Here is a 20,320-nt window from a genome sequence, read left to right as displayed (position 1 = left end):
TGTGCACCTTTTGTAGTTAATTCATTAGGTCAGCTGTAACCACTAAGCCCCTTGTCAGGTTATTTCTACTAGCAATAAGGAGCAATAGACCTTAAAACTTTGAAGCCAGGTAGACGAGCTTATTCCACAAGGTCTCTTGGCTCCACCCTTGTTAAGTGAAACCTGCCAGGTGTGGGTCATTTGACCTTTGCTATATTAGGAAGCCTGAGGACTTGTGGGGGAATTGCCTCCCCAGGGGAGACTGAGGCTTGGGTAGCCTGGGGTGTTTTTCTCTCGTGGTGAATTGGTCTCCGTGTTCCCTACTAGGCTGCTTTTCCTTCATGTTTTCTGCCCTCTCTGTGAAATAGTTTTAGAGACTCTATGAGCTAGTTACGTTGGTGGTGCCTTCTTCAGAAAAGCCCTGGTGGCACTCTTTCACTGCGAAGCAACTTTGGAAGTGACTGGAGTTCAGGAGACAGCAGGTAAGTGTTCCTGGGTTCTGTGGTTGTTACTGCTGAGGAGTTTGAGTACTTCCTTCACCTTGTCTGTTTTCTGTGAAATTACTTAGGTGGATTCTAAGCTCCCTTCCGAGCACTGGAAGAAAAAAACAAACAAAAAAAAGGCCTCACAAGCCCAAGTGCACACAGGTCAGCCTGACGTTGAAGAAGGTTCTTAAGTATTTGGAAGATTGACAAACGGGCTGTGTGAACAAGGTGCCTTAATGTGAATGCAGATTGTGGTAAGTAGAAAGAGGTTGGCCTTGTGGTAAGTAGAAAGAGGTTGGGATGGATACTGGTGGAAAGATTGCTACTTTGACTAAGTGGAAATCGTGAGAATGTGCTGTTGTTCATAAAAAAAAAATACAGTTTTCAAAAGATGCAGGCCAAAAGCAGCATGAGGAAAGTCTGTCATCTTCTCTTCAGGCCTGGGTCTCAGCTGGGGACTGCTTCCTGAACAGGTCCAGCACCTTAAAGAGAACTGCACTTCGTCCCAAGCCCTATGAACCCGAGTCTCAGCTATCACGGGTAAGTGTCTGGCGCAGAGTGCGAGGCGCAGAGTGCGAGGCGCAGAGTGCGAGGCGCAGAGTGCGAGGCGCAGAGTGCGAGGCGCAGAGTGCGAGGCGCAGAGTGCGAGGCGCAGAGTGCGAGGCGCAGAGTGCGAGGCGCAGAGTGCGAGGCGCAGAGTGCGAGGCGCAGAGTGCGAGGCGCAGAGTGCGAGGCGCAGAGTGCGAGGCGCAGAGTGCGAGGCGCAGAGTGCGAGGCGCAGAGTGCGAGGCGCAGAGTGCGAGGCGCAGAGTGCGAGGCGCAGAGTGCGAGGCGCAGAGTGCGAGGCGCAGAGTGCGAGGCGCAGAGTGCGAGGCGCAGAGTGCGAGGCGCAGAGTGCGAGGCGCAGAGTGCGAGGCGCAGAGTGCGAGGCGCAGAGTGCGAGGCGCAGAGTGCGAGGCGCAGAGTGCGAGGCGCAGAGTGCGAGGCGCAGAGTGCGAGGCGCAGAGTGCGAGGCGCAGAGTGCGAGGCGCAGAGTGCGAGGCGCAGAGTGCGAGGCGCAGAGTGCGAGGCGCAGAGTGCGAGGCGCAGAGTGCGAGGCGCAGAGTGCGAGGCGCAGAGTGCGAGGCGCAGAGTGCGAGGCGCAGAGTGCGAGGCGCAGAGTGCGAGGCGCAGAGTGCGAGGCGCAGAGTGCGAGGCGCAGAGTGCGAGGCGCAGAGTGCGAGGCGCAGAGTGCGAGGCGCAGAGTGCGAGGCGCAGAGTGCGAGGCGCAGAGTGCGAGGCGCAGAGTGCGAGGCGCAGAGTGCGAGGCGCAGAGTGCGAGGCGCAGAGTGCGAGGCGCAGAGTGCGAGGCGCAGAGTGCGAGGCGCAGAGTGCGAGGCGCAGAGTGCGAGGCGCAGAGTGCGAGGCGCAGAGTGCGAGGCGCAGAGTGCGAGGCGCAGAGTGCGAGGCGCAGAGTGCGAGGCGCAGAGTGCGAGGCGCAGAGTGCGAGGCGCAGAGTGCGAGGCGCAGAGTGCGAGGCGCAGAGTGCGAGGCGCAGAGTGCGAGGCGCAGAGTGCGAGGCGCAGAGTGCGAGGCGCAGAGTGCGAGGCGCAGAGTGCGAGGCGCAGAGTGCGAGGCGCAGAGTGCGAGGCGCAGAGTGCGAGGCGCAGAGTGCGAGGCGCAGAGTGCGAGGCGCAGAGTGCGAGGCGCAGAGTGCGAGGCGCAGAGTGCGAGGCGCAGAGTGCGAGGCGCAGAGTGCGAGGCGCAGAGTGCGAGGCGCAGAGTGCGAGGCGCAGAGTGCGAGGCGCAGAGTGCGAGGCGCAGAGTGCGAGGCGCAGAGTGCGAGGCGCAGAGTGCGAGGCGCAGAGTGCGAGGCGCAGAGTGCGAGGCGCAGAGTGCGAGGCGCAGAGTGCGAGGCGCAGAGTGCGAGGCGCAGAGTGCGAGGCGCAGAGTGCGAGGCGCAGAGTGCGAGGCGCAGAGTGCGAGGCGCAGAGTGCGAGGCGCAGAGTGCGAGGCGCAGAGTGCGAGGCGCAGAGTGCGAGGCGCAGAGTGCGAGGCGCAGAGTGCGAGGCGCAGAGTGCGAGGCGCAGAGTGCGAGGCGCAGAGTGCGAGGCGCAGAGTGCGAGGCGCAGAGTGCGAGGCGCAGAGTGCGAGGCGCAGAGTGCGAGGCGCAGAGTGCGAGGCGCAGAGTGCGAGGCGCAGAGTGCGAGGCGCAGAGTGCGAGGCGCAGAGTGCGAGGCGCAGAGTGCGAGGCGCAGAGTGCGAGGCGCAGAGTGCGAGGCGCAGAGTGCGAGGCGCAGAGTGCGAGGCGCAGAGTGCGAGGCGCAGAGTGCGAGGCGCAGAGTGCGAGGCGCAGAGTGCGAGGCGCAGAGTGCGAGGCGCAGAGTGCGAGGCGCAGAGTGCGAGGCGCAGAGTGCGAGGCGCAGAGTGCGAGGCGCAGAGTGCGAGGCGCAGAGTGCGAGGCGCAGAGTGCGAGGCGCAGAGTGCGAGGCGCAGAGTGCGAGGCGCAGAGTGCGAGGCGCAGAGTGCGAGGCGCAGAGTGCGAGGCGCAGAGTGCGAGGCGCAGAGTGCGAGGCGCAGAGTGCGAGGCGCAGAGTGCGAGGCGCAGAGTGCGAGGCGCAGAGTGCGAGGCGCAGAGTGCGAGGCGCAGAGTGCGAGGCGCAGAGTGCGAGGCGCAGAGTGCGAGGCGCAGAGTGCGAGGCGCAGAGTGCGAGGCGCAGAGTGCGAGGCGCAGAGTGCGAGGCGCAGAGTGCGAGGCGCAGAGTGCGAGGCGCAGAGTGCGAGGCGCAGAGTGCGAGGCGCAGAGTGCGAGGCGCAGAGTGCGAGGCGCAGAGTGCGAGGCGCAGAGTGCGAGGCGCAGAGTGCGAGGCGCAGAGTGCGAGGCGCAGAGTGCGAGGCGCAGAGTGCGAGGCGCAGAGTGCGAGGCGCAGAGTGCGAGGCGCAGAGTGCGAGGCGCAGAGTGCGAGGCGCAGAGTGCGAGGCGCAGAGTGCGAGGCGCAGAGTGCGAGGCGCAGAGTGCGAGGCGCAGAGTGCGAGGCGCAGAGTGCGAGGCGCAGAGTGCGAGGCGCAGAGTGCGAGGCGCAGAGTGCGAGGCGCAGAGTGCGAGGCGCAGAGTGCGAGGCGCAGAGTGCGAGGCGCAGAGTGCGAGGCGCAGAGTGCGAGGCGCAGAGTGCGAGGCGCAGAGTGCGAGGCGCAGAGTGCGAGGCGCAGAGTGCGAGGCGCAGAGTGCGAGGCGCAGAGTGCGAGGCGCAGAGTGCGAGGCGCAGAGTGCGAGGCGCAGAGTGCGAGGCGCAGAGTGCGAGGCGCAGAGTGCGAGGCGCAGAGTGCGAGGCGCAGAGTGCGAGGCGCAGAGTGCGAGGCGCAGAGTGCGAGGCGCAGAGTGCGAGGCGCAGAGTGCGAGGCGCAGAGTGCGAGGCGCAGAGTGCGAGGCGCAGAGTGCGAGGCGCAGAGTGCGAGGCGCAGAGTGCGAGGCGCAGAGTGCGAGGCGCAGAGTGCGAGGCGCAGAGTGCGAGGCGCAGAGTGCGAGGCGCAGAGTGCGAGGCGCAGAGTGCGAGGCGCAGAGTGCGAGGCGCAGAGTGCGAGGCGCAGAGTGCGAGGCGCAGAGTGCGAGGCGCAGAGTGCGAGGCGCAGAGTGCGAGGCGCAGAGTGCGAGGCGCAGAGTGCGAGGCGCAGAGTGCGAGGCGCAGAGTGCGAGGCGCAGAGTGCGAGGCGCAGAGTGCGAGGCGCAGAGTGCGAGGCGCAGAGTGCGAGGCGCAGAGTGCGAGGCGCAGAGTGCGAGGCGCAGAGTGCGAGGCGCAGAGTGCGAGGCGCAGAGTGCGAGGCGCAGAGTGCGAGGCGCAGAGTGCGAGGCGCAGAGTGCGAGGCGCAGAGTGCGAGGCGCAGAGTGCGAGGCGCAGAGTGCGAGGCGCAGAGTGCGAGGCGCAGAGTGCGAGGCGCAGAGTGCGAGGCGCAGAGTGCGAGGCGCAGAGTGCGAGGCGCAGAGTGCGAGGCGCAGAGTGCGAGGCGCAGAGTGCGAGGCGCAGAGTGCGAGGCGCAGAGTGCGAGGCGCAGAGTGCGAGGCGCAGAGTGCGAGGCGCAGAGTGCGAGGCGCAGAGTGCGAGGCGCAGAGTGCGAGGCGCAGAGTGCGAGGCGCAGAGTGCGAGGCGCAGAGTGCGAGGCGCAGAGTGCGAGGCGCAGAGTGCGAGGCGCAGAGTGCGAGGCGCAGAGTGCGAGGCGCAGAGTGCGAGGCGCAGAGTGCGAGGCGCAGAGTGCGAGGCGCAGAGTGCGAGGCGCAGAGTGCGAGGCGCAGAGTGCGAGGCGCAGAGTGCGAGGCGCAGAGTGCGAGGCGCAGAGTGCGAGGCGCAGAGTGCGAGGCGCAGAGTGCGAGGCGCAGAGTGCGAGGCGCAGAGTGCGAGGCGCAGAGTGCGAGGCGCAGAGTGCGAGGCGCAGAGTGCGAGGCGCAGAGTGCGAGGCGCAGAGTGCGAGGCGCAGAGTGCGAGGCGCAGAGTGCGAGGCGCAGAGTGCGAGGCGCAGAGTGCGAGGCGCAGAGTGCGAGGCGCAGAGTGCGAGGCGCAGAGTGCGAGGCGCAGAGTGCGAGGCGCAGAGTGCGAGGCGCAGAGTGCGAGGCGCAGAGTGCGAGGCGCAGAGTGCGAGGCGCAGAGTGCGAGGCGCAGAGTGCGAGGCGCAGAGTGCGAGGCGCAGAGTGCGAGGCGCAGAGTGCGAGGCGCAGAGTGCGAGGCGCAGAGTGCGAGGCGCAGAGTGCGAGGCGCAGAGTGCGAGGCGCAGAGTGCGAGGCGCAGAGTGCGAGGCGCAGAGTGCGAGGCGCAGAGTGCGAGGCGCAGAGTGCGAGGCGCAGAGTGCGAGGCGCAGAGTGCGAGGCGCAGAGTGCGAGGCGCAGAGTGCGAGGCGCAGAGTGCGAGGCGCAGAGTGCGAGGCGCAGAGTGCGAGGCGCAGAGTGCGAGGCGCAGAGTGCGAGGCGCAGAGTGCGAGGCGCAGAGTGCGAGGCGCAGAGTGCGAGGCGCAGAGTGCGAGGCGCAGAGTGCGAGGCGCAGAGTGCGAGGCGCAGAGTGCGAGGCGCAGAGTGCGAGGCGCAGAGTGCGAGGCGCAGAGTGCGAGGCGCAGAGTGCGAGGCGCAGAGTGCGAGGCGCAGAGTGCGAGGCGCAGAGTGCGAGGCGCAGAGTGCGAGGCGCAGAGTGCGAGGCGCAGAGTGCGAGGCGCAGAGTGCGAGGCGCAGAGTGCGAGGCGCAGAGTGCGAGGCGCAGAGTGCGAGGCGCAGAGTGCGAGGCGCAGAGTGCGAGGCGCAGAGTGCGAGGCGCAGAGTGCGAGGCGCAGAGTGCGAGGCGCAGAGTGCGAGGCGCAGAGTGCGAGGCGCAGAGTGCGAGGCGCAGAGTGCGAGGCGCAGAGTGCGAGGCGCAGAGTGCGAGGCGCAGAGTGCGAGGCGCAGAGTGCGAGGCGCAGAGTGCGAGGCGCAGAGTGCGAGGCGCAGAGTGCGAGGCGCAGAGTGCGAGGCGCAGAGTGCGAGGCGCAGAGTGCGAGGCGCAGAGTGCGAGGCGCAGAGTGCGAGGCGCAGAGTGCGAGGCGCAGAGTGCGAGGCGCAGAGTGCGAGGCGCAGAGTGCGAGGCGCAGAGTGCGAGGCGCAGAGTGCGAGGCGCAGAGTGCGAGGCGCAGAGTGCGAGGCGCAGAGTGCGAGGCGCAGAGTGCGAGGCGCAGAGTGCGAGGCGCAGAGTGCGAGGCGCAGAGTGCGAGGCGCAGAGTGCGAGGCGCAGAGTGCGAGGCGCAGAGTGCGAGGCGCAGAGTGCGAGGCGCAGAGTGCGAGGCGCAGAGTGCGAGGCGCAGAGTGCGAGGCGCAGAGTGCGAGGCGCAGAGTGCGAGGCGCAGAGTGCGAGGCGCAGAGTGCGAGGCGCAGAGTGCGAGGCGCAGAGTGCGAGGCGCAGAGTGCGAGGCGCAGAGTGCGAGGCGCAGAGTGCGAGGCGCAGAGTGCGAGGCGCAGAGTGCGAGGCGCAGAGTGCGAGGCGCAGAGTGCGAGGCGCAGAGTGCGAGGCGCAGAGTGCGAGGCGCAGAGTGCGAGGCGCAGAGTGCGAGGCGCAGAGTGCGAGGCGCAGAGTGCGAGGCGCAGAGTGCGAGGCGCAGAGTGCGAGGCGCAGAGTGCGAGGCGCAGAGTGCGAGGCGCAGAGTGCGAGGCGCAGAGTGCGAGGCGCAGAGTGCGAGGCGCAGAGTGCGAGGCGCAGAGTGCGAGGCGCAGAGTGCGAGGCGCAGAGTGCGAGGCGCAGAGTGCGAGGCGCAGAGTGCGAGGCGCAGAGTGCGAGGCGCAGAGTGCGAGGCGCAGAGTGCGAGGCGCAGAGTGCGAGGCGCAGAGTGCGAGGCGCAGAGTGCGAGGCGCAGAGTGCGAGGCGCAGAGTGCGAGGCGCAGAGTGCGAGGCGCAGAGTGCGAGGCGCAGAGTGCGAGGCGCAGAGTGCGAGGCGCAGAGTGCGAGGCGCAGAGTGCGAGGCGCAGAGTGCGAGGCGCAGAGTGCGAGGCGCAGAGTGCGAGGCGCAGAGTGCGAGGCGCAGAGTGCGAGGCGCAGAGTGCGAGGCGCAGAGTGCGAGGCGCAGAGTGCGAGGCGCAGAGTGCGAGGCGCAGAGTGCGAGGCGCAGAGTGCGAGGCGCAGAGTGCGAGGCGCAGAGTGCGAGGCGCAGAGTGCGAGGCGCAGAGTGCGAGGCGCAGAGTGCGAGGCGCAGAGTGCGAGGCGCAGAGTGCGAGGCGCAGAGTGCGAGGCGCAGAGTGCGAGGCGCAGAGTGCGAGGCGCAGAGTGCGAGGCGCAGAGTGCGAGGCGCAGAGTGCGAGGCGCAGAGTGCGAGGCGCAGAGTGCGAGGCGCAGAGTGCGAGGCGCAGAGTGCGAGGCGCAGAGTGCGAGGCGCAGAGTGCGAGGCGCAGAGTGCGAGGCGCAGAGTGCGAGGCGCAGAGTGCGAGGCGCAGAGTGCGAGGCGCAGAGTGCGAGGCGCAGAGTGCGAGGCGCAGAGTGCGAGGCGCAGAGTGCGAGGCGCAGAGTGCGAGGCGCAGAGTGCGAGGCGCAGAGTGCGAGGCGCAGAGTGCGAGGCGCAGAGTGCGAGGCGCAGAGTGCGAGGCGCAGAGTGCGAGGCGCAGAGTGCGAGGCGCAGAGTGCGAGGCGCAGAGTGCGAGGCGCAGAGTGCGAGGCGCAGAGTGCGAGGCGCAGAGTGCGAGGCGCAGAGTGCGAGGCGCAGAGTGCGAGGCGCAGAGTGCGAGGCGCAGAGTGCGAGGCGCAGAGTGCGAGGCGCAGAGTGCGAGGCGCAGAGTGCGAGGCGCAGAGTGCGAGGCGCAGAGTGCGAGGCGCAGAGTGCGAGGCGCAGAGTGCGAGGCGCAGAGTGCGAGGCGCAGAGTGCGAGGCGCAGAGTGCGAGGCGCAGAGTGCGAGGCGCAGAGTGCGAGGCGCAGAGTGCGAGGCGCAGAGTGCGAGGCGCAGAGTGCGAGGCGCAGAGTGCGAGGCGCAGAGTGCGAGGCGCAGAGTGCGAGGCGCAGAGTGCGAGGCGCAGAGTGCGAGGCGCAGAGTGCGAGGCGCAGAGTGCGAGGCGCAGAGTGCGAGGCGCAGAGTGCGAGGCGCAGAGTGCGAGGCGCAGAGTGCGAGGCGCAGAGTGCGAGGCGCAGAGTGCGAGGCGCAGAGTGCGAGGCGCAGAGTGCGAGGCGCAGAGTGCGAGGCGCAGAGTGCGAGGCGCAGAGTGCGAGGCGCAGAGTGCGAGGCGCAGAGTGCGAGGCGCAGAGTGCGAGGCGCAGAGTGCGAGGCGCAGAGTGCGAGGCGCAGAGTGCGAGGCGCAGAGTGCGAGGCGCAGAGTGCGAGGCGCAGAGTGCGAGGCGCAGAGTGCGAGGCGCAGAGTGCGAGGCGCAGAGTGCGAGGCGCAGAGTGCGAGGCGCAGAGTGCGAGGCGCAGAGTGCGAGGCGCAGAGTGCGAGGCGCAGAGTGCGAGGCGCAGAGTGCGAGGCGCAGAGTGCGAGGCGCAGAGTGCGAGGCGCAGAGTGCGAGGCGCAGAGTGCGAGGCGCAGAGTGCGAGGCGCAGAGTGCGAGGCGCAGAGTGCGAGGCGCAGAGTGCGAGGCGCAGAGTGCGAGGCGCAGAGTGCGAGGCGCAGAGTGCGAGGCGCAGAGTGCGAGGCGCAGAGTGCGAGGCGCAGAGTGCGAGGCGCAGAGTGCGAGGCGCAGAGTGCGAGGCGCAGAGTGCGAGGCGCAGAGTGCGAGGCGCAGAGTGCGAGGCGCAGAGTGCGAGGCGCAGAGTGCGAGGCGCAGAGTGCGAGGCGCAGAGTGCGAGGCGCAGAGTGCGAGGCGCAGAGTGCGAGGCGCAGAGTGCGAGGCGCAGAGTGCGAGGCGCAGAGTGCGAGGCGCAGAGTGCGAGGCGCAGAGTGCGAGGCGCAGAGTGCGAGGCGCAGAGTGCGAGGCGCAGAGTGCGAGGCGCAGAGTGCGAGGCGCAGAGTGCGAGGCGCAGAGTGCGAGGCGCAGAGTGCGAGGCGCAGAGTGCGAGGCGCAGAGTGCGAGGCGCAGAGTGCGAGGCGCAGAGTGCGAGGCGCAGAGTGCGAGGCGCAGAGTGCGAGGCGCAGAGTGCGAGGCGCAGAGTGCGAGGCGCAGAGTGCGAGGCGCAGAGTGCGAGGCGCAGAGTGCGAGGCGCAGAGTGCGAGGCGCAGAGTGCGAGGCGCAGAGTGCGAGGCGCAGAGTGCGAGGCGCAGAGTGCGAGGCGCAGAGTGCGAGGCGCAGAGTGCGAGGCGCAGAGTGCGAGGCGCAGAGTGCGAGGCGCAGAGTGCGAGGCGCAGAGTGCGAGGCGCAGAGTGCGAGGCGCAGAGTGCGAGGCGCAGAGTGCGAGGCGCAGAGTGCGAGGCGCAGAGTGCGAGGCGCAGAGTGCGAGGCGCAGAGTGCGAGGCGCAGAGTGCGAGGCGCAGAGTGCGAGGCGCAGAGTGCGAGGCGCAGAGTGCGAGGCGCAGAGTGCGAGGCGCAGAGTGCGAGGCGCAGAGTGCGAGGCGCAGAGTGCGAGGCGCAGAGTGCGAGGCGCAGAGTGCGAGGCGCAGAGTGCGAGGCGCAGAGTGCGAGGCGCAGAGTGCGAGGCGCAGAGTGCGAGGCGCAGAGTGCGAGGCGCAGAGTGCGAGGCGCAGAGTGCGAGGCGCAGAGTGCGAGGCGCAGAGTGCGAGGCGCAGAGTGCGAGGCGCAGAGTGCGAGGCGCAGAGTGCGAGGCGCAGAGTGCGAGGCGCAGAGTGCGAGGCGCAGAGTGCGAGGCGCAGAGTGCGAGGCGCAGAGTGCGAGGCGCAGAGTGCGAGGCGCAGAGTGCGAGGCGCAGAGTGCGAGGCGCAGAGTGCGAGGCGCAGAGTGCGAGGCGCAGAGTGCGAGGCGCAGAGTGCGAGGCGCAGAGTGCGAGGCGCAGAGTGCGAGGCGCAGAGTGCGAGGCGCAGAGTGCGAGGCGCAGAGTGCGAGGCGCAGAGTGCGAGGCGCAGAGTGCGAGGCGCAGAGTGCGAGGCGCAGAGTGCGAGGCGCAGAGTGCGAGGCGCAGAGTGCGAGGCGCAGAGTGCGAGGCGCAGAGTGCGAGGCGCAGAGTGCGAGGCGCAGAGTGCGAGGCGCAGAGTGCGAGGCGCAGAGTGCGAGGCGCAGAGTGCGAGGCGCAGAGTGCGAGGCGCAGAGTGCGAGGCGCAGAGTGCGAGGCGCAGAGTGCGAGGCGCAGAGTGCGAGGCGCAGAGTGCGAGGCGCAGAGTGCGAGGCGCAGAGTGCGAGGCGCAGAGTGCGAGGCGCAGAGTGCGAGGCGCAGAGTGCGAGGCGCAGAGTGCGAGGCGCAGAGTGCGAGGCGCAGAGTGCGAGGCGCAGAGTGCGAGGCGCAGAGTGCGAGGCGCAGAGTGCGAGGCGCAGAGTGCGAGGCGCAGAGTGCGAGGCGCAGAGTGCGAGGCGCAGAGTGCGAGGCGCAGAGTGCGAGGCGCAGAGTGCGAGGCGCAGAGTGCGAGGCGCAGAGTGCGAGGCGCAGAGTGCGAGGCGCAGAGTGCGAGGCGCAGAGTGCGAGGCGCAGAGTGCGAGGCGCAGAGTGCGAGGCGCAGAGTGCGAGGCGCAGAGTGCGAGGCGCAGAGTGCGAGGCGCAGAGTGCGAGGCGCAGAGTGCGAGGCGCAGAGTGCGAGGCGCAGAGTGCGAGGCGCAGAGTGCGAGGCGCAGAGTGCGAGGCGCAGAGTGCGAGGCGCAGAGTGCGAGGCGCAGAGTGCGAGGCGCAGAGTGCGAGGCGCAGAGTGCGAGGCGCAGAGTGCGAGGCGCAGAGTGCGAGGCGCAGAGTGCGAGGCGCAGAGTGCGAGGCGCAGAGTGCGAGGCGCAGAGTGCGAGGCGCAGAGTGCGAGGCGCAGAGTGCGAGGCGCAGAGTGCGAGGCGCAGAGTGCGAGGCGCAGAGTGCGAGGCGCAGAGTGCGAGGCGCAGAGTGCGAGGCGCAGAGTGCGAGGCGCAGAGTGCGAGGCGCAGAGTGCGAGGCGCAGAGTGCGAGGCGCAGAGTGCGAGGCGCAGAGTGCGAGGCGCAGAGTGCGAGGCGCAGAGTGCGAGGCGCAGAGTGCGAGGCGCAGAGTGCGAGGCGCAGAGTGCGAGGCGCAGAGTGCGAGGCGCAGAGTGCGAGGCGCAGAGTGCGAGGCGCAGAGTGCGAGGCGCAGAGTGCGAGGCGCAGAGTGCGAGGCGCAGAGTGCGAGGCGCAGAGTGCGAGGCGCAGAGTGCGAGGCGCAGAGTGCGAGGCGCAGAGTGCGAGGCGCAGAGTGCGAGGCGCAGAGTGCGAGGCGCAGAGTGCGAGGCGCAGAGTGCGAGGCGCAGAGTGCGAGGCGCAGAGTGCGAGGCGCAGAGTGCGAGGCGCAGAGTGCGAGGCGCAGAGTGCGAGGCGCAGAGTGCGAGGCGCAGAGTGCGAGGCGCAGAGTGCGAGGCGCAGAGTGCGAGGCGCAGAGTGCGAGGCGCAGAGTGCGAGGCGCAGAGTGCGAGGCGCAGAGTGCGAGGCGCAGAGTGCGAGGCGCAGAGTGCGAGGCGCAGAGTGCGAGGCGCAGAGTGCGAGGCGCAGAGTGCGAGGCGCAGAGTGCGAGGCGCTTCCTAGCAAGATGTCTTCTGCAGAGGTTTGCAAAGGAGTTTCTGTGCTTGCAGGGGTACGTTACTTTAGTTTTGTGGCAATGCAATTGAGTTTTGGAAGTTGTCTTGCCCTTTTCTACATCCTTCCTGCATCCAGAGGAGGAGCTGTGAAGCTTAACGTCACAAATCTCTAATGCAGATCATAAACCCCACAAAGTTAAGGTAGTTGTTCATCTTGGACAGGGTACGTTTGAATCCAAAACTCATCTTTAGGATGGAAGCAAGCTCTTTATTAAGCTCTTTCTGTTAATAGGAACGTGAGTCTTTCTGCCTGGAGCACAATTCAACAGAGCAGTCAACCAGTTCTTTAGCTTTGAAGGTGCTGAAGTGGACCCTGGGTTAAAAAGAACCGGTTCCCAGCCTGCCTCGAAAGGCTTACGCTTAGTGCTAAAATGTGAGTTTCCTTTCTGGTACGTGAACATCCTAGCCTTAAGATTTTCAGTACTCAGTCGCGGTCCCCAGACTCTCGTGTTTTGAGAGGGATCGTACTCCCCTTACCTAATGTGGGAATCCCGTTTTTGTGCCTCAAGGGTCAATGGTGTAAGGCACTTAGAAATCATTGCGGATTGTGGTTGTTGTCAATTGCCACGGAAATTAAGGCCGTGCAAGTACCTTCTACCCCTTCTTCTTCCCTTTCATTTGTTGTCCGGTTACTACACAATATTACCCATTTGGTGAGGTGTCCTAAAAAAAAAAAAAAAAAGCATTACGTCCTAATGTTAACAACTCTTCTTTTTTCTTTCTCTAGGTCTGCCAGTAGCTGACAAGGTAGAAAGATGACCTCTTCTCTTTCATTCTTGTGAAGTTAGAGGCAGTGCCCATTTAAACTGTGGCTGAGGCTCTGCGATGGTGCAAGTCTATCTTACTCCTTCAAATTCAGTGATGCTGCCGGAGTTTTCAGTAATGAACTTTGAAGGATTCAACCACTCTAAAGCTTTTGGACAGTGGCAATTATCTGAAAACATTGCTACAGGTTTATCTTCTTCGTCTACGTTTGTTTGCTCTCTCCATCTCATTCAAAGCAGTCAGGACTGGTTTGCTTCCCCCTTCTCTGGAAATTTGCACTAGGAACCATTGTTAGAATCAGAATCCTGATCTGAGAGCACGATGAAAAATGTTGCACTCCAACTTGGACATTGGAGAGGAAAATGTTCATGTATACGTCAGTATGGTACTCAGACAGCTGCTTACACCTTTTAGCTTTTAAACCTGAGAAGCAACAGGTAGTTTCTACGTTGCCCTCGGGGATAGTGTACTCTTTTGTACTTTGCTTCTATACAAACAGCTCAGAATTTTAAAGTCATGTTGTCGCTCATACCACCAAACAACCTTGCACGGCATTACGCGTTCCCCCCCAGATAGATCTTGCCCTGAATGCGTGACCAGACAAGGAAATAATGCCGGCACGTGAAACGAACTCGTAAATACATCTCTTTTTGGCTCGTTTTGTTTTGTTTTGATGCTTTGTGGGGCTTAGCTGTACTTCAGTGAGAAGAATGTCTTCTGGTGTGAACTGAAATTATACCTCTATGCCACAATGTCCCTCTCTTTTTTTTTTATTTTTTTTTTGGGGGGGGGTTGGGGGGGGGGTGGGGAGGGGAGAGGAGGGTGTTGATAATTCCTTGTGGCCACCTGAAGGAGTTGCAAAATAATAAAATTTAGGTGAAGGAAAAGTTCCTTCTCTTAATTTTTGTCGTCGTTGTTTTTCTTTTCCATCTGGTCATAAAATGAAGGTCCCATTCTCTGGCTTGTGGCAGAGTGCAAGCGTGCTGAAACCGTTCACGTTACGTAGACTGTATTTGTCTGAAATGATAATATCATACCTATAGTCTGCTGCAGGCTCAAAAGCAGCCTATGCCTCCTGGACCGTTTTATGCCTTTGCTTTTGTTACTACGCCCTTGTAAGTCTTCAACAGGGAAATGAAATTACCCTATAGAGAAGAAACACCATCCAGAAGAAACTTCAGGTGCTAGGGCCTGAATCTTCACTGAAACCAAAGGCAGGTATCTTACTGACGTGAAGAAAGGGGCTTCAATCTATCCTGGTTTGTTTACTAATGAAGGAGCGTGAAAAAGATGCATGTCCTTGTCTCTGCAGAGGAGGTGAAGGAACAGCTAGTGCAAGGAACACAAAATTCAGTTATGCCGAACTAACAGGTGGTTGTATCCCAGCTTGGAGACTGCAACACAGAATCACCTAGGTTGGAAGAGACCTCCAAGATCATGTAGTCCAAGCTCTGACATAACACTAACCAGTCCTCCACTAAGCCGTATCCCTAAGCTCCACACCTAAACATCTTTTAAAGACCTCCAGGGATGGTGACTCGACCACTCCCCTGGGCAGCCCGGTCCAATGCCTAACGACCCGTTTGGTGAAGAAGTTTTTCCTAACATCCAGCCTACACCTCCACTGGTGCAACTTTAGCCCATTCCCCCTCGTCCGATCACCAGGCACATGTGAGAACAGACCAACCCCCACCTCGCTACAGCCTCCTTTAAGGTATCTGTAGAGTGCGATAAGGTCGCCCCTGAGCCTCCCCTTCTCCAGAGCGAACAATCCCAGCTCCCTCAGCCGCTCCTCATAAGACTTGTTCTCCAGATCCCTCACCAGCTTTGTTGCCCTTCCCTGGACTCACTGGAGCCTCTCAATATCCTTCTTGTAGCGAGGGGCCCAAAACTGAACATAGTACTTGGGGTGCGGCCTCACCAGAGCCAAGTACAGGGGCACAATGGCTTCCTTAGTCCTGCTGGCCACGCCGTTTCTTGTACGAGCCAGGATGCTGTTGGCCTTCTTGGCCACCTGAGCACGCTGCTGGCTCATATTCAGTCGACTATCCACCATCACTCCCAGGTCCTTCTCTGCCAGGCAGCTTTCTAACCACTCGGATGGCTTTTCCAACCATCTTCAAACTTCCAGATCTAGAGGAACGCTTTGGCTGCAGCCTAAAAGCCACGTGCACGTAAGCTGCCGCAAGCCAGCCGACCTTCTTCCCATGACCTGCCAGGAAACAGCAATGTAGGCACGTAACCAAATTAAAGCCAAAACTTGCAGCCCAGTCCTTGACCTGAATAGTGAGTGAGGATCCGGAGCCTGGCATTTATGCGTGATAGCTTCTACGCAGCCGAAGTAAATACACCCCGGGTGCCCTGAGCTGGAGGACCACGATGGTGGGAATGATCAACTCCCAACCGACCCTGAACGTGTGCGCGATTTGCTGCTCCACCTGGACCTATACAAGTCCGTGGGACCAGGTGGGATTCATCCCAGGGTGCTTAAGGAGCTGGCTGACGCCATCGCGGGACCTCTCTCAATTATTTTTCAATGATCTTGTGAATCTGGAGAGGTCCCAGTGGACTGGAAGCTGGCAAATGTCGTACCAATTTTCAAGAAGGGCAAGAAAGTGGACCGTGGCAACTACAGGCCTGTCAGGCTCACATCAGCGCCTGGTAAAATTCTGGAGAAGATGATCCTTGAAGTTCTTGAAGCGCACCTGGGGGACAACGCAGTCATTGGTCCCAGCCAACATGGGTTCATGAGGGGTAGGTCCTGCCTAACAAATCTGAATTCCTTTTATGATAAGATCACCCATCTAGTTGATCAAGGGAAACCAGCTGACGTGATCTTTTTGGACTTGAGCAAAGCTTTTGACACGGTTTCCCGTGCGATCCTACTGGACAAAATGTCCAGCATACAACTCAACAAACACGTCATACGGTGGGTGAGCAATTGGCTGACAGGCAGGGCTCAAGGGCTTGTGGTAAACGGGGCCACATCAGGCTGGCGCATGGTCACTAGTGGGGTCCCTCAAGGCTCCACTTTAGGGCCGGTCCTCTTCACGGATTTTATAAACAATTTAGATGTAGGACTAGAAGGTGTTTTGAGCAAATTTGCTGATGGCACCAAACTTGGAGGCGTTGTAGACTCAGATGAGGGTGGAAAGGCCTCGCAGAGAGATCTGGGCAGATTGGAGAGCTGGGTGATCACCAACCGCATGACGATTAACAAGAGCATGTGCCGGGTCCTGCACCTGGGACAGGGCAACCCTGGCTATACGTACCGAGTGCGAGGCGCAGAGTGCGAGGCGCAGAGTGCGAGGCGCAGAGTGCGAGGCGCAGAGTGCGAGGCGCAGAGTGCGAGGCGCTTCCTAGCAAGATGTCTTCTGCAGAGGTTTGCAAAGGAGTTTCTGTGCTTGCAGGGGTACGTTACTTTAGTTTTGTGGCAATGCAATTGAGTTTTGGAAGTTGTCTTGCCCTTTTCTACATCCTTCCTGCATCCAGAGGAGGAGCTGTGAAGCTTAACGTCACAAATCTCTAATGCAGATCATAAACCCCACAAAGTTAAGGTAGTTGTTCATCTTGGACAGGGTACGTTTGAATCCAAAACTCATCTTTAGGATGGAAGCAAGCTCTTTATTAAGCTCTTTCTGTTAATAGGAACGTGAGTCTTTCTGCCTGGAGCACAATTCAACAGAGCAGTCAACCAGTTCTTTAGCTTTGAAGGTGCTGAAGTGGACCCTGGGTTAAAAAGAACCGGTTCCCAGCCTGCCTCGAAAGGCTTACGCTTAGTGCTAAAATGTGAGTTTCCTTTCTGGTACGTGAACATCCTAGCCTTAAGATTTTCAGTACTCAGTCGCGGTCCCCAGACTCTCGTGTTTTGAGAGGGATCGTACTCCCCTTACCTAATGTGGGAATCCCGTTTTTGTGCCTCAAGGGTCAATGGTGTAAGGCACTTAGAAATCATTGCGGATTGTGGTTGTTGTCAATTGCCACGGAAATTAAGGCCGTGCAAGTACCTTCTACCCCTTCTTCTTCCCTTTCATTTGTTGTCCGGTTACTACACAATATTACCCATTTGGTGAGGTGTCCTAAAAAAAAAAAAAAAAAGCATTACGTCCTAATGTTAACAACTCTTCTTTTTTCTTTCTCTAGGTCTGCCAGTAGCTGACAAGGTAGAAAGATGACCTCTTCTCTTTCATTCTTGTGAAGTTAGAGGCAGTGCCCATTTAAACTGTGGCTGAGGCTCTGCGATGGTGCAAGTCTATCTTACTCCTTCAAATTCAGTGATGCTGCCGGAGTTTTCAGTAATGAACTTTGAAGGATTCAACCACTCTAAAGCTTTTGGACAGTGGCAATTATCTGAAAACATTGCTACAGGTTTATCTTCTTCGTCTACGTTTGTTTGCTCTCTCCATCTCATTCAAAGCAGTCAGGACTGGTTTGCTTCCCCCTTCTCTGGAAATTTGCACTAGGAACCATTGTTAGAATCAGAATCCTGATCTGAGAGCACGATGAAAAATGTTGCACTCCAACTTGGACATTGGAGAGGAAAATGTTCATGTATACGTCAGTATGGTACTCAGACAGCTGCTTACACCTTTTAGCTTTTAAACCTGAGAAGCAACAGGTAGTTTCTACGTTGCCCTCGGGGATAGTGTACTCTTTTGTACTTTGCTTCTATACAAACAGCTCAGAATTTTAAAGTCATGTTGTCGCTCATACCACCAAACAACCTTGCACGGCATTACGCGTTCCCCCCCAGATAGATCTTGCCCTGAATGCGTGACCAGACAAGGAAATAATGCCGGCACGTGAAACGAACTCGTAAATACATCTCTTTTTGGCTCGTTTTGTTTTGTTTTGATGCTTTGTGGGGCTTAGCTGTACTTCAGTGAGAAGAATGTCTTCTGGTGTGAACTGAAATTATACCTCTATGCCACAATGTCCCTCTCTTTTTTTTTTATTTTTTTTTTTGGGGGGGGGTTGGGGGGGGGGTGGGGAGGGGAGAGGAGGGTGTTGATAATTCCTTGTGGCCACCTGAAGGAGTTGCAAAATAATAAAATTTAGGTGAAGGAAAAGTTCCTTCTCTTAATTTTTGTCGTCGTTGTTTTTCTTTTCCATCTGGTCATAAAATGAAGGTCCCATTCTCTGGCTTGTGGCAGAGTGCAAGCGTGCTGAAACCGTTCACGTTACGTAGACTGTATTTGTCTGAAATGATAATATCATACCTATAGTCTGCTGCAGGCTCAAAAGCAGCCTATGCCTCCTGGACCGTTTTATGCCTTTGCTTTTGTTACTACGCCCTTGTAAGTCTTCAACAGGGAAATGAAATTACCCTATAGAGAAGAAACACCATCCAGAAGAAACTTCAGGTGCTAGGGCCTGAATCTTCACTGAAACCAAAGGCAGGTATCTTACTGACGTGAAGAAAGGGGCTTCAATCTATCCTGGTTTGTTTACTAATGAAGGAGCGTGAAAAAGATGCATGTCCTTGTCTCTGCAGAGGAGGTGAAGGAACAGCTAGTGCAAGGAACACAAAATTCAGTTATGCCGAACTAACAGGCGGTTGTATCCCAGCTTGGAGACTGCAACACAGAATCACCTAGGTTGGAAGAGACCTCCAAGATCATGTAGTCCAAGCTCTGACATAACACTAACCAGTCCTCCACTAAGCCGTATCCCTAAGCTCCACACCTAAACATCTTTTAAAGACCTCCAGGGATGGTGACTCGACCACTCCCCTGGGCAGCCCGGTCCAATGCCTAACGACCCGTTTGGTGAAGAAGTTTTTCCTAACATCCAGCCTACACCTCCACTGGTGCAACTTTAGCCCATTCCCCCTCGTCCGATCACCAGGCACATGTGAGAACAGACCAACCCCCACCTCGCTACAGCCTCCTTTAAGGTATCTGTAGAGTGCGATAAGGTCGCCCCTGAGCCTCCCCTTCTCCAGAGCGAACAATCCCAGCTCCCTCAGCCGCTCCTCATAAGACTTGTTCTCCAGATCCCTCACCAGCTTTGTTGCCCTTCCCTGGACTCACTGGAGCCTCTCAATATCCTTCTTGTAGCGAGGGGCCCAAAACTGAACATAGTACTTGGGGTGCGGCCTCACCAGAGCCAAGTACAGGGGCACAATGGCTTCCTTAGTCCTGCTGGCCACGCCGTTTCTTGTACGAGCCAGGATGCTGTTGGCCTTCTTGGCCACCTGAGCACGCTGCTGGCTCATATTCAGTCGACTATCCACCATCACTCCCAGGTCCTTCTCTGCCAGGCAGCTTTCTAACCACTCGGATGGCTTTTCCAACCATCTTCAAACTTCCAGATCTAGAGGAACGCTTTGGCTGCAGCCTAAAAGCCACGTGCACGTAAGCTGCCGCAAGCCAGCCGACCTTCTTCCCATGACCTGCCAGGAAACAGCAATGTAGGCACGTAACCAAATTAAAGCCAAAACTTGCAGCCCAGTCCTTGACCTGAATAGTGAGTGAGGATCCGGAGCCTGGCATTTATGCGTGATAGCTTCTACGCAGCCGAAGTAAATACACCCCGGGTGCCCTGAGCTGGAGGACCACGATGGTGGGAATGATCAACTCCCAACCGACCCTGAACGTGTGCGCGATTTGCTGCTCCACCTGGACCTATACAAGTCCGTGGGACCAGGTGGGATTCATCCCAGGGTGCTTAAGGAGCTGGCTGACGCCATCGCGGGACCTCTCTCAATTATTTTTCAATGATCTTGTGAATCTGGAGAGGTCCCAGTGGACTGGAAGCTGGCAAATGTCGTACCAATTTTCAAGAAGGGCAAGAAAGTGGACCGTGGCAACTACAGGCCTGTCAGGCTCACATCAGCGCCTGGTAAAATTCTGGAGAAGATGATCCTTGAAGTTCTTGAAGCGCACCTGGGGGACAACGCAGTCATTGGTCCCAGCCAACATGGGTTCATGAGGGGTAGGTCCTGCCTAACAAATCTGAATTCCTTTTATGATAAGATCACCCATCTAGTTGATCAAGGGAAACCAGCTGACGTGATCTTTTTGGACTTGAGCAAAGCTTTTGACACGGTTTCCCGTGCGATCCTACTGGACAAAATGTCCAGCATACAACTCAACAAACACGTCATACGGTGGGTGAGCAATTGGCTGACAGGCAGGGCTCAAGGGCTTGTGGTAAACGGGGCCACATCAGGCTGGCGCATGGTCACTAGTGGGGTCCCTCAAGGCTCCACTTTAGGGCCGGTCCTCTTCACGGATTTTATAAACAATTTAGATGTAGGACTAGAAGGTGTTTTGAGCAAATTTGCTGATGGCACCAAACTTGGAGGCGTTGTAGACTCAGATGAGGGTGGAAAGGCCTCGCAGAGAGATCTGGGCAGATTGGAGAGCTGGGTGATCACCAACCGCATGACGATTAACAAGAGCATGTGCCGGGTCCTGCACCTGGGACAGGGCAACCCTGGCTATACGTACCGAGTGCGAGGCGCAGAGTGCGAGGCGCAGAGTGCGAGGCGCAGAGTGCGAGGCGCAGAGTGCGAGGCGCAGAGTGCGAGGCGCTTCCTAGCAAGATGTCTTCTGCAGAGGTTTGCAAAGGAGTTTCTGTGCTTGCAGGGGTACGTTACTTTAGTTTTGTGGCAATGCAATTGAGTTTTGGAAGTTGTCTTGCCCTTTTCTACATCCTTCCTGCATCCAGAGGAGGAGCTGTGAAGCTTAACGTCACAAATCTCTAATGCAGATCATAAACCCCACAAAGTTAAGGTAGTTGTTCATCTTGGACAGGGTACGTTTGAATCCAAAACTCATCTTTAGGATGGAAGCAAGCTCTTTATTAAGCTCTTTCTGTTAATAGGAACGTGAGTCTTTCTGCCTGGAGCACAATTCAACAGAGCAGTCAACCAGTTCTTTAGCTTTGAAGGTGCTGAAGTGGACCCTGGGTTAAAAAGAACCGGTTCCCAGCCTGCCTCGAAAGGCTTACGCTTAGTGCTAAAATGTGAGTTTCCTTTCTGGTACGTGAACATCCTAGCCTTAAGATTTTCA

The 20,320-nt window shown here is 59.9% G+C and overlaps 1 long non-coding RNA gene across 2 annotated transcripts; it reads left to right on the top strand.

Annotated features, from left to right (window-relative positions):
- Positions 1 to 241: 241 nt before the first annotated feature.
- On the top strand, positions 242 to 13,054 carry LOC311433950. 2 transcript variants are annotated; one of them, XR_014691109.1, is made up of 5 exons: positions 242 to 461; positions 548 to 715; positions 846 to 1,004; positions 11,770 to 11,910; positions 12,265 to 13,054. It is a non-coding gene; the product is annotated as an uncharacterized lncRNA (long non-coding RNA). The 2 variants fall into 2 exon arrangements; XR_014691108.1 differs by lacking the exon at positions 11,770 to 11,910.
- The last annotated feature ends 7,266 nt before the right edge of the window (positions 13,055 to 20,320 follow it).

Source organism: Aythya ferina (genome assembly GCF_964211825.1).
Source record: "Aythya ferina genome assembly, chromosome: 3".
NCBI classification, from domain to species: domain Eukaryota; kingdom Metazoa; phylum Chordata; class Aves; order Anseriformes; family Anatidae; genus Aythya; species Aythya ferina.
The sequence above is the reverse complement of the archived record's forward strand: the minus strand, read 5'-3'. Positions and strand labels throughout refer to the sequence as shown.